We start from the raw sequence: 12,500 nt of genomic DNA, 5'->3' as shown, positions 1-12,500 counted from the left end.
GGCTGGAAGTTATTAACAATAAACTATGTTCAATGCAAGCAGACGAGATGGCGCTTTTACTTTTGTTTGTTTGTTTGCGTAAGTGTTGTATTTACTGTCCGATGTACTGTTATACATCTCTCTCCCCCCCCCCCCTCTTCTCTCTCGTTTGTTTTAGTTAAATCTAACCTTCCCCTTAATTTACACTCACACACATTCAGGTATGCACGTAAACATACACCAGCTGCATGTGCACCCACACCCACTGTGGGCACACCGACACAAACATACACCCACCGTGGGCACACCGACACACACATACACCCACCGTGGGCACACCGACACATTCATACACCCACTGTGGGCACACCGACATATACATACACCCACTGTGGGCACACCGACACATACATACACCCACTGTGGGCACCCCGACACATACATACACCCACCGTGGGCACACCGACATATACATACACCTCATGTGGGCACACCGACACATACATACACCCACTGTGGGCACCCCGACATATACATACACCCACACACACATACACCCACCGTGGGCACACCGACATATACATACACCCAATGTGGGCACACCGACACATACATACACCCACCGTGGGCACACCGACACATACATACACCCACCGTGGGCACACCGACATATACATACACCCACTGTGGGCACCCCGAAACATACATACACCCACACACACATACACCCACTGTGGGCACACCGACACATACATACACCCACTGTGGGTACACCGACACATACATACACCCACCGTGGGCACATCGACACATAAATACACCCACTGTGGGCACACCGACACATACATACACCCACTGTGGGCACACCGACACATACATACACCCTCTGTGGGCACACTGACACATACATACACTCAATGTGGGCACACCGACACATACATACACCCAATGTGGGCACACCGAAACATACATACACCCACTGTGGGCACATCGACACATAAATACACCCACTGTGGGCACACCGACACATACATACACCCGCCGTGGGCACACCGACACATATAGGCTATACACCCACCGTGGGCACACCGACACATACATACACCCACTGTGGGCACACCGACACATACATACACCCACCGTGGGCACACCGACACATACATACACCCACCGTGGGCATACCGACACATACATACACCCACTGTGGGCACACCTACACATACATACACCCACCGTGGGCATACCGACACATACATTCACCACCGTGGGCACACCGACACATACATACACCACCGTGGGCACACCGACACATACATACACCACCGTGGGCACACCGACACATACATACACCCACTGTGGGCACACCGACACATACATACACCCACTGTGGGCACACCGACACATACATACACCCACTGTGGGCACACCGACACATACACACACCCACTGTGGGCACACCGACACATGCATACACCCACTGTGGGCACACCGACACATACATACACCCACTGTGGTCACACCGACACATACACACACCCACTGTTGGCACTGTCACAAGCAGCTGTAATTATTTCGTATTATATGCAATCATTGCAAGCGCCTGTTTTTTGTGCTGTCGTTTACCTGCCAGGTGAGACAGCTAGCACTCGTAGTTTTCGTGCGGCACGGTTTTCTCTAAATTCTAGTGAAACGGGTGTATCTCAGGTGTGCTGTAGTGAGCAGTAAATTCAGTTGTGTGTCAGTTTTATTCATTCTTGCCGTAGCCGTTTACAGGGCTAGTAGTCTGCGTTCCAGACTGGAATCCGTTCTTCATTTGAACGTTACTTTTGCTTTCATAGAGCAAAAGGGAGCTGTCTTCATTTGGCAGGGGAATTTCGTGTATGCTTTCATGCAACCAGGATGTGGTGCGTAATTCTTTTCTATTGTTTTCGGTGTAGTTTAGGCTGTTTGTGTGGAACATGTTTGTTGTTTCGTGTCTGTGCGTTTCTTATATGTTCAGGCTAGTCAGTCAGGTATTTCGTTTAAAGAAGGTTAGTTCTATTAGTATTGTTAGTTATGTTAGTTATCAATTTTGAATATGGTCTGTGCATTATGATAACTTGTGTCTGTAAAAGACGGAAAGCTATTTTCGTGTTACATGTTTGCATAACTTCTGCCAATTATTAAACATGTAATGAATTGGTAGAACGTTCATAACATATGAAGTATTTGTGCGAGTGTGTGAGAGTCATAGAGGCTTTGTCCATTCTTTCCTGCATTGGGTTTGATATATGGGAACGGATAAGCGATGTGAGTTAACCATGGACTAAGAGCAATGTTAACCATTTCAGGTTGCGGGTTTCTTGCCGAGGAGTGATGGAGATGATCTGCCAGCCCAGTCAAGCTAAGCCATTCTACTGTTGAGGGCTGCTATGGACTCGCTTCGCATGGAACTCGTTCTACAGCTGAGGGCTGCTATGGACTCACTTCGCCAGGAACTCATTCTGCGCTCGTGACGTCATTCGTCTTCGGGGCATCTAAACCCAGGATCTCGCTTCACTTCAAGTCACTGTCAGACCTGCTGGACGGTAACTCTTCCGCTAAATCCGTCCCCTAAAAATAACTCATGCAGGAAGTGTAATTTCAGTGTATGATGGAGTGATAGCAAGAGGGTGTGTTTGCGAGGTAGAGATTTGATGGGAGTGAATGAGAGTAATTAGAGTGTAAACGTTAATTATCTTTGGCAAGGGATTGGGGTTATTTGATGTGTAAATGTGAGTTTTGAGTGTTTTGTTTTGTTCAAGAAACGTATAGACTTCATTTATTGTGTTTTGTACCTTTTTACAGTTTGATAGAGAAAATTCTGTGAGTTTGTGGATGACAGACTGCGCATATGTGTGTGTGCATATGTGTGTGTGTGACAGGCACACCGACACATACATACACTCACTGTTGGCACACCGACACATACATACACCCACTGTGGGCACACCGAAGCATACATACACCCACTGTGGGCACACCGACACATACATACACCCACTGTGGGCACACCGACACATGTATACACTCACTGTTGGCACACCGACACATACATACACCCACTGTGGGCACACCGAAGCATACATACACCCACTGTGGGCACACCGACACATACATACACCCACTGTGGGCACACCGACACATGTATACACTCACTGTTGGCACACCGACACATACATACACTCACTGTGGGCACACCGACACATACATACACCCACTGTGGGCACACCGACACATGTATACACTCACTGTGGGCACATTGACACATTCATACACCCACTGTGGGCACACCGACACATACATACACCCATTGTGGGCACATCGACACATACATACACCCACTGTCGACACACCGACACATACATACACCCACTGTGGGCACACCGACACATACATACACCCACTGTGGGCACACCGACATACATACACCCACTGTGGGCACATCGCCACATACATACACCCACTGTGGGCACACCGACATGCATACACCCACTGTGGGCACATCGACACATACATACACCCACTGTGGGCACATCGACACATACATACACCCACTGTCGGCACACCGACACATACATACACCCACTGTGGGCACACCGACTTACATACACCCACTGTGGGCACACCGACTTACATACACCCACTGTGGGCACATCGACACATACATACACCCACTGTGGGCACATCGACACATACATACACCCACTGTGGGCACATCGACACATACATACACCCACTGTGGGCACATCGACACATACATAGCCTACACCCACTGTGGGCACACCGACATACATACACCCACTGTGGGCACATCGACACATACATACACCCACTGTGGGCACATCGACACATACATACACCCACACATAAACACATGCACACAGACACAAACATGCAGACACGCGTATACAAACACACACACACACACGCACACGCACGCACTCACGCACGCAAGCAAGCACGCACACACGCACACACACACACACACACACACACACACACACACGAACACACCCGACTCTCTCTTCCACCCCCACCTTTTCTCTCTGTCTCTCTCGCTCTCTCTCTCCCTGTCTCTCTCTCTCTCTCTCTGTCTCTCTGTGTCTCTGTCTCTCTCTCCCTCTCTCTGTCTCTTTCTCTCCCTCTCTCTCTCTTTCTCTCTGTCTCTCTTTATCTCTCCCTCTCTCTCTCAGACGTCTGTCTCTCTTCCTCTTCCTATCTCTCTTCCTCTTTCTCTCTCTCTCTCTCTCTCTCTCTCTCTCTCTCTCTCTCTCTCTCTCTCTCTCTCTCTCTCTCTCTCTCTCTCTCTTTCTCTCTGTGTTTCGACTGCTGGCATCGAGTGATTTGAGAGTGATGAGATCACTTGCATGTTTTATAGCCATGGCTTTGGATATAAGGAAGAAAAAAAATGGAAGAAAGAGAATGTACATTGTAGAGTAAGCAACAGATGGGTGGTCTGTTCCCATAACATTCTTAATAATTTAAGTTTTAATGATGTGTGTGATGCTTTTAGACTTTTTTTACGAATTTTAATGCATTATTGTATGATTAAGCAACTGGGAGGAAGAATCCGTGTGTGAGCGCGAGCGTACGTGTGTGTGTCTGGCAGAGAGAGAGAGAGAGAGAGAGAGAGAGAGAGAGAGAGAGAGAGAGAGAGAGAGAGAGAGAGAGAGAGAGAGAGTGAGACAGGGAGAGACAGAGAAAGAGAGAGACGAAGAGAGAGACAGAGAGCGAGAGAGAAAAAGAGAGAGAGAGAGAGAGAGAAAGAGAGAGAGACAGAGACAGAGACAGAGAGAGAGATAGAGAGAGAGAGAGAGAGAGAGAGAGAGAGAGAGAGAGAGAGAGAGAGAGAGAGGAGTGTGTGTGTGGATGTGTTTGCAGAGATGGTTATGTTTATTTCTTCTGTAAATTATATCCCCTTGTCTAAAGGGCTTTTAAAGCTGAGGACAATAAACTCTCAAAGCGTCAAAGCGTCAAAAGCGTCTTTCTCTCTCTCTCTCTAGTGTTACGTTATTTGAAAGGCCAACCTTTCAATGTTGTATCATGTTCAAAGATGAGATCATCAGGCTGCAATGTGATTAAACGAAACGGTTTGAAAATACAAAACATTTAACCATAAACAGGGAGCAGGTAAGAAAGCAGCCGCTGATTCAAACACAACAGTGAAAAAAGAGGAACAATTATGACATGCCCACGCGACTTCAGTTTAGACGAGAGTAGTGTCCACACTTGTGATGGAAGACCAACACACTTGTGATGGAAGACCAACACACTTGTGATGGAAGACCAACACACTTGTGATGGAAGACCAACACACTTGTGATGGAAGACCAACACACTTGTGATGGAAGACCAACACACTTGTGATGGTACTTGTATTGAACAAGTTGATTATATTGAACATTTCTTTTTCTATTGCAGTAAAATTCACCATTTGTGGAAGCATGTTGAAACATTGTTCTACAATCGATATAACATAGCAATTATTTTACAAGCAACGGATGTGCTGATTTGTGTGCGAGATAAGAATGGTTTGACACATGATATGTTTAAGTATCTTACCCATTTAATCTTGGTTGGAAAAATGTGTATAAGTAAATTTAGATATATGGGACACCCCTTGAAATATTATTTATTTTTCAAAGGGACTTATCCCTCAGGGGCCTGGTATAAAACAAGTGTAAATTGGAAATAATAATATTTAGAGACTGTTATTTACGGATAGAAATGTATGATATACTCCACTTTACTACATGTTTGAATTAAAATTTAAAACAAAAACTGGGAAAATGATGACACAACTGTTAAAGTCAGAGATTGGACAAGCAAACGGAGACTTTTGAATCTATAGGCACGAATAAATAATAATGGTGATAATGAAAATTTAACCAAAAAAATAAAAAAGATAGAAATATATATAATTATATACTATTATTATTTTTGGTATTACTATCATTATTATTGTTTAAAGCTGAAATTGAAAGTTATAAAATAAATAAATTGATATTTATTTCGAAGTAATTTCAGATTGTTATTATATATATATATATTTTTTAATCTACTTTAATTTTGTTTATTTTAATAAAAAAATAAAAAAAAATAAAAAAGTGTGACCATTTGTTTTAAAATTATATAAATGTAATGGAAAAGAAGAATTTTGTATTAAAGAGGGCATTATAAATAGCTGCTAAGGAAAAAATGAATAGATAAGAAATAGTTATTAAGTAAAAATTAAATATGTAAGAATTTTTTTTCTGTGTGTGGATAAAATAGGATTTTTTGTTTAACTAAAAAAAACAACAACAAAAAAACAAAAACAAAAAATTTTTTTTTGGGGGGGGGGGAGTGGGATTATTTTATTTAATAAACTGATTGACTGTTTTATATTTTGTATAACATAGATGTACACTTAATACAATATATAATGAGCTGTTATTGATATTATAAGATCGTAATATAAAGCATCTCCGTTTGTAAGCCCTAATATCTCATTGAAAAAAAAGCTAATTCCCTAAAAAAAGAGAAAAAAAAAAATCACGCACATACACATATGCACTCTGTCTCTCTCTCTCTTACAAACAGACACACACACGCACGCACACACGCACGCACGCACACACACACATACACACATACACACACATTGACTCACAAATCTCATACACAGAATACACACAAACACACGCAAATACACACACACACACACACACACACACACACACACTCACACACACACACTAACAGTATCAGTAACACTAACACATGTGCACAAAATGCACACACACACCGCTCGAGAGAGAAAGACTGCAGGGAGGCATGACGTCATGATGCTACAGATCTAATGCCTAATTCGTAAAAGAGATGTTAATCTCCCACAGTTCATTTGAGTGCCCTGTGATACAATTGTTTTCTATACCTGTGCAGTTGGTACTGAGTAATTTCGCGGCAATATTTCACACAAGTCCCGCATCAAAAAAACTGATAATTAAACGATACACATCAGCCAACTATACTGTTAAAAAAAAGAAACGCATAGTTGCTACTTGCCAAATTTGTTTTATTTTTCGAAAAAATTAACAGAAAATCCAATATTTAGATTATTTGTTTGAAATTTGGTATGGACACAGTTGAATGCACACACAGTTCATTTGCATCATCAAATCAATCAGTCAATCAATACGATTGGGTGCCGAGGCTGTCAAGTCAGTAGGGGGTGTGACTGCCTTGAGCAGCAACAACTGCCCGGCACCTTCTGGGCATGGACTGGATCAGATGCCGGATATCTTGCTGTGGGATGGTGTCCCACTCCTCCTGAAGTGCCTGCAATAGATCGCGGTGATTTGCCGGCGCTTCTTCTCGCCTGCGCACACGTCTGTCCAATTCATCCCAGAGGTGTTCTATCGGGTTCATGTCTGGCAACATGGATGGCCAGGGAAGCACCTGGACATGGTGGTCGGTGAGGAACTGGGTGGTGAGTCGTGCTGTGTGCGGGCGAGCGTTGTCCTGCTGGAATATGGCATCCTGGTCAGCCAGAAGAGGAAGGGCGTGTGGGCGCAGAATTTCCTCCACGTATCGCTGGGCAGTTATGCGCCCTTGGACGTGCACCAGGGTGCTCCTTCCAGCGGTATTGATCGCCCCCCACACCATGACGCCTCCACCACCATGAACGGGTGCCTCATCCACAAAGTTGGGCGCGTAACGTTCGTTTACTCTCCGGTAGACCCTCCTCCGACCATCATGTCGCTGGAGCAGGAAGTAGGACTCGTCGCTGAACCACACGTGTCTCCAGTGATTCCGGACGGTCCAGCGAAGGTGCTGGTTGCCCAACTGCACTCGGTTCTGGCGATGGCGGCGGGTGAGGACAGCTCCTCTGTGAGGTCTGCGAGCTCTCAAACCAGCTTCATGCAGGCGGTTCCGCACGGTCTGGTCCGTTAATCGGTGTGGCCCGGGGAGAGCCTGGACAGAAGATGAGGCCGACAGGAAACGATTCCGGAGGTGGCGGAGCCGTATGAAGCGGTCGTGAGCAGCAGTTGTCGCCCTTGGTCTTCCCGCTCGTGGCAAGTCAGCAACGGAGCCAGTGGCTTGAAACCTGACCCACAGTCTACTGATGGTGCTCTGGGACACGTGGAAGTGCCTGGCGATTGCACTTTGACTTTGGCCTGCTTGTAAACGACCCAATGCAATTTGGCGGTGTTCTCTGCTCAATCTGGCCATCTTTCGTTGCTGAATTGTCGTCTGATTTCTTTGTGGCGAACAATCCGCTTTTATGGGTTTTGGAAGACATGGTGAGAGCTCAATATTCCCCGAGTTTCACGAGATTACACTGAAGCATGACGAGTGGTCATGCCAAATGAGCAATTTTGACATTGTAGCCACTGATAACGCATGCGTCACGTGCAGAGCTCACTTGTGGCAATGGACGAAAGGTCGATCCATCACAGCGGCCTGACTCCCGTATACAGCGGTTGTTCTCGCACTTCCACGCGCCAGTTCCGCACTCTGAGGAGGAGGACAGAAAGTTGTAACGGCGTGCATTTGTAATAAAAGCAACAATATTATCAACAACAAAAAAAAACACACAAACAAACAAAAACACACACACACTTGTGATGGAAGACCAACACACTTGTGATGGAAGACCAACACACGTCTGTGCGAGAACTAAGTGAAAAACATTCACTTTCATATGAAACACGTTAGAACATTCTACAAATGATCAAACGCTGGGCGCAAAGTAAACAGGGTAAAAGAAGAAGCAACGGGCAAATGTTGTACCTGATCGGCGGAACTTGTTTTGAATAAAAAAAACGCTGGCGCTGGACCCGAGTACTCTTCAGACTGGCTCGCTCCCCCAGTATGAAAGTTTTTGTCTTGTGCACGTGGATTTAAAAAAAAAATATTTATTTTACACAATTAAAAAAAATAGACCGCCCATGCCGGGAATCGAACCCGGATCACTTGGATTTAAAAAAAATATATATTTATTTATTTTACACAATTGAAACAATTATTAGAGTAAAATAAAACATTAAAACGTTCATAATATACACTAGTAAACAAGAATTTAACAAATTAAAAAAACAAAACAACATAGACCGCCCATGCCGGGAATCGAACCCGGATCACTTTGGCCATAGGCGGACGTGCTACGACAACTTTACTAGAGTTGTGCGCCTTGAATCACTGTGTCCCTGTCGCTCTCTCTCGTGCTCTCTGTCTCTCTTACAGTCTAACCGAGACCAAACACTGCATTGTAGTTTCTTTGCCGAGACCAAATCCCAGCTGGCTGGCTTGCAAATCGTCTCGCATGCGATACGCATGCTTTTCTCGTGTTCGGCGGTTCTTTTTGCCGAATTGCCTCCCACCGCCAAACCTCCCCCCGTTAAGAGTCGTTTTTGTCATTTATTTCACATTTAGGTCCCAGGTAACATTATGAAGTTTTGATACGATCAATCGGACCTATTATCAAGTTAGTGTATCAACTTTTGAACGAACTGCGCCCAGTAGTTTCCCAGCAATAAGCTGTTAAGTCGAGACAGACAGACACACACACAGATACACAGACAGACACACGATTAAAGTCTGCTGGACCCTCCTACTGCGTACTCGGGGAAAATGGACCAAATATATGTTCGAGGCATTTGACATGGGTTCCCTTCTATACGGTAATGCCAGTAAACATGGAAACATAGCTTGTCTTGGCCATAATGCACAATTTGAAACAAAAGTATGTCAGAACAGAAAAAAAGCTAATAACTATATGTGTGTTTCCACCAAGGTCCTGTTGCTGTCGATATTTGGTCTGCTAACAGCACTTTCACTGGCACATGCTATGCAGAAACAATATTACCGACATTTACTCAAGAGATCAGCGGTCAACCCTAAACGCCAGAACCCAGAACGTCCATGTCCTCCATGTCAACGCTAGTCACCAAATCAGAACAATAACTCAGTTTCCAGAAGACTTACAGATATATACGTTTGCCTAACTGTCTCTGCAGACCTGACCTTTCCACCACGCCATCATTATTAGTTATTAGCAATAATTAAGGCTGAAATCAAGGGAGCAAATTTCAAAAAAGTAGTACTGTGTCCAATTACTTTATACGCTAACAAGTATTCTAGCTGTCCTGTTAGTTTGGATAACTTTTTGAACATTGCATTTATGTGGATATGTTTGTGTCGCTGAAGTTCTTGGCACAAATTCCATGATGCCATCGAATGCTGTAAACACATATGCTTTCCAACACATTCTTCCTTAAGCCGACAGTCGCAGTTATGAAATTGAAACTGTACAGAAACAATAATATTATCTTGGGATAATGAAATGTCTTGTTATGATGTTTTTGAATGCTATAAAACATGTTGGTAGTTTACTACGACCTCACTGTAATACATTCAGCAAATTTAATTACCTTTCAACAAGGGATTTAGAAATTAGTGTATTGCACACACACACACACACACACACACACACACACACACACACACACACACACACACACACACACACACACACACACACACACACACACACATACACACACTCACACACACACACACACGCGCGCAACAAACAGGGACCACAGATTCAAACGCATCAAATAAATAAGCATGTATTTATTCGAATGTTTACCTGGGCACGTTCAACTCAACAGCTTTTCACACACTGCAATTACAAATGATATAAAATGATTAAAGCAAATTAACAACCCAAATAAGTATAACATCATTATATTCATTTTCATTTTAAATCTTTAATGTCCTATTGCCAGATAATTACGGTCGCTTCCACAGGTTCAACAGGTGGTCAGGATTGGTTCTCGCACATTGCAATGGCATAAAGGTGACAACTATTTAGACAACTAAACTACGATGCGACAATAATAGCAAATAAAACGTAAACATAATCAAAACTAAGCTTAATGTATTATGATGAAGGTAACAGCTCCTCAGACAGCCAAGATGCGATTAGAGAATTCAAATAAATGAACAGCACACATACGTACGTAGTTAACGTGAAGTTTAAGGTATAGTTAGGCTATAAGTAGAGGTTATTTGTCTTCAAATTGTTGGTTGGGTGTAAAAATGGATGTAAAAGTGTGTGCCCGAACCGGGTCATCTGCAAACCAAGCGTTCATCAGCAGCTCGGCAATCTAGCCCCCCGCCCCCGCCCCCCCCCCCTCCCCAACACACACCCTACGTGCCTGTGACATGCTGCTATATGCACTACATATAACCTGCAGATTTCCGTTTACTTATTTAGTGTAGTTGGGGTGCATGTAGGTAATTCTATTTGGGGGAAAGCAGATTCAGCAAGACTAAAAGGAACATTTTTTGAGGTAAGTTCGGTTGTTTATGTTATGTTGTGTAATGGAAGAAGAAAGCGAGAAAAGAAAGAAAAACAAGTGGCGTAAGGCAAAAATACAACATTTAGTCAAGCTGTCGAACTCACAGAATGAAACTGAACGCAATGCAATTTTTTAGCAAGACCGTATACTCGTAGCATCGTCAGTCCACCGCTCGTGGCAAAGGCAGTGAAATTGACAAAAAGAGCGGGGTAGTGGTTGCGCTGAGAAGAATAGCACGCTTTTTACATTTAGTCAAGTTTTGACTAAATGTTTTAACATAGAGGGGGAATCGAGACGAGGGTCGTGGTGTATGTGTGTCTGTGTGTGCGTGTGTGTGTGTGTAGAGCGATTCAGAGTAAATTACGCGACTTGTCTGTACCTCTCTTCGTTTTAACTTTCTAAGCGTGTTTTTAATCCAAACATATCATATCTATATGTTTTTGGAATCAGGAACCGACAAGGAATACGATGAACGTGTTTTTAAATTGATTTGGACAATTTCATTTTGATAATAATTTTATATATTTAATTTTCAGAGCTTGTTTTTAATCCAAATATAACATATTTATATGTTTTTGGAATCAGCAAATGATGGAAAATAAGATGAACGTAAATTTGGATCGTTTCATAAAATAAATATTGTTTTTACAATTTTCAGATTTTTAATGACCAAAGTCATTAACTATTTTTTAAGCCACCACGCTGAAATGCAATACCGAAGTCCGGGCTTTGTCGAACATTACTTGACCAAACTTTCAACTAATTTGGTTGAAAAATGAGGGCGTGACAGTGCCGCCTCAATTTTCACGAAAAGCCGGATATGACGTCATTAAAGACATTTATCAAAAAAATGAAAAAAAACGTCTGGGGATTTCATACCCAGGAACTTTCATGTCAAATTTCATAAAGATTGGTCCAGTAGTTTAGTCTGAATCGCTCTACACACACACACAGACAGACAGACACACACACACACACACGCACGCACATACACCACGACCCTCGTCTCGATTCCTCCCTCTACGTTAAAACATTTAGTCAAAACTTGACTAAATGTAAAAAAGACAGACAGACAGACAGAACGAAAGTGAGAACGAAAGAAAGGCAGACAAAACTGAATAAATACATCTCAACTAACCCATCAACCAA

At 43.3% G+C, this 12,500-nt stretch overlaps 1 protein-coding gene across 1 annotated transcript in view; it reads left to right on the top strand.

Annotated features, from left to right (window-relative positions):
* LOC138955412 (LDL receptor repeat-containing protein egg-1-like) overlaps nucleotides 1–43 on the top strand; it is a gene marked incomplete at its 5' end in the record, with an annotated part of 795 nt that extends 752 nt beyond the window's left edge. The window contains 1 exon segment of the mRNA XM_070327027.1: nucleotides 1–43. This exon segment is cut by the window's left edge and continues 115 nt beyond it.
* Between the last annotated feature and the right edge of the window lie 12,457 nt (nucleotides 44–12,500).

The sequence above is a fragment of the Littorina saxatilis genome, unplaced genomic scaffold, assembly GCF_037325665.1.
Source record: "Littorina saxatilis isolate snail1 unplaced genomic scaffold, US_GU_Lsax_2.0 scaffold_2642, whole genome shotgun sequence".
NCBI classification, from domain to species: Eukaryota; Metazoa; Mollusca; class Gastropoda; order Littorinimorpha; family Littorinidae; genus Littorina; species Littorina saxatilis.
Note: the sequence above shows the minus strand (reverse complement) of the source record. Positions and strands in the feature narration are given on the sequence as shown.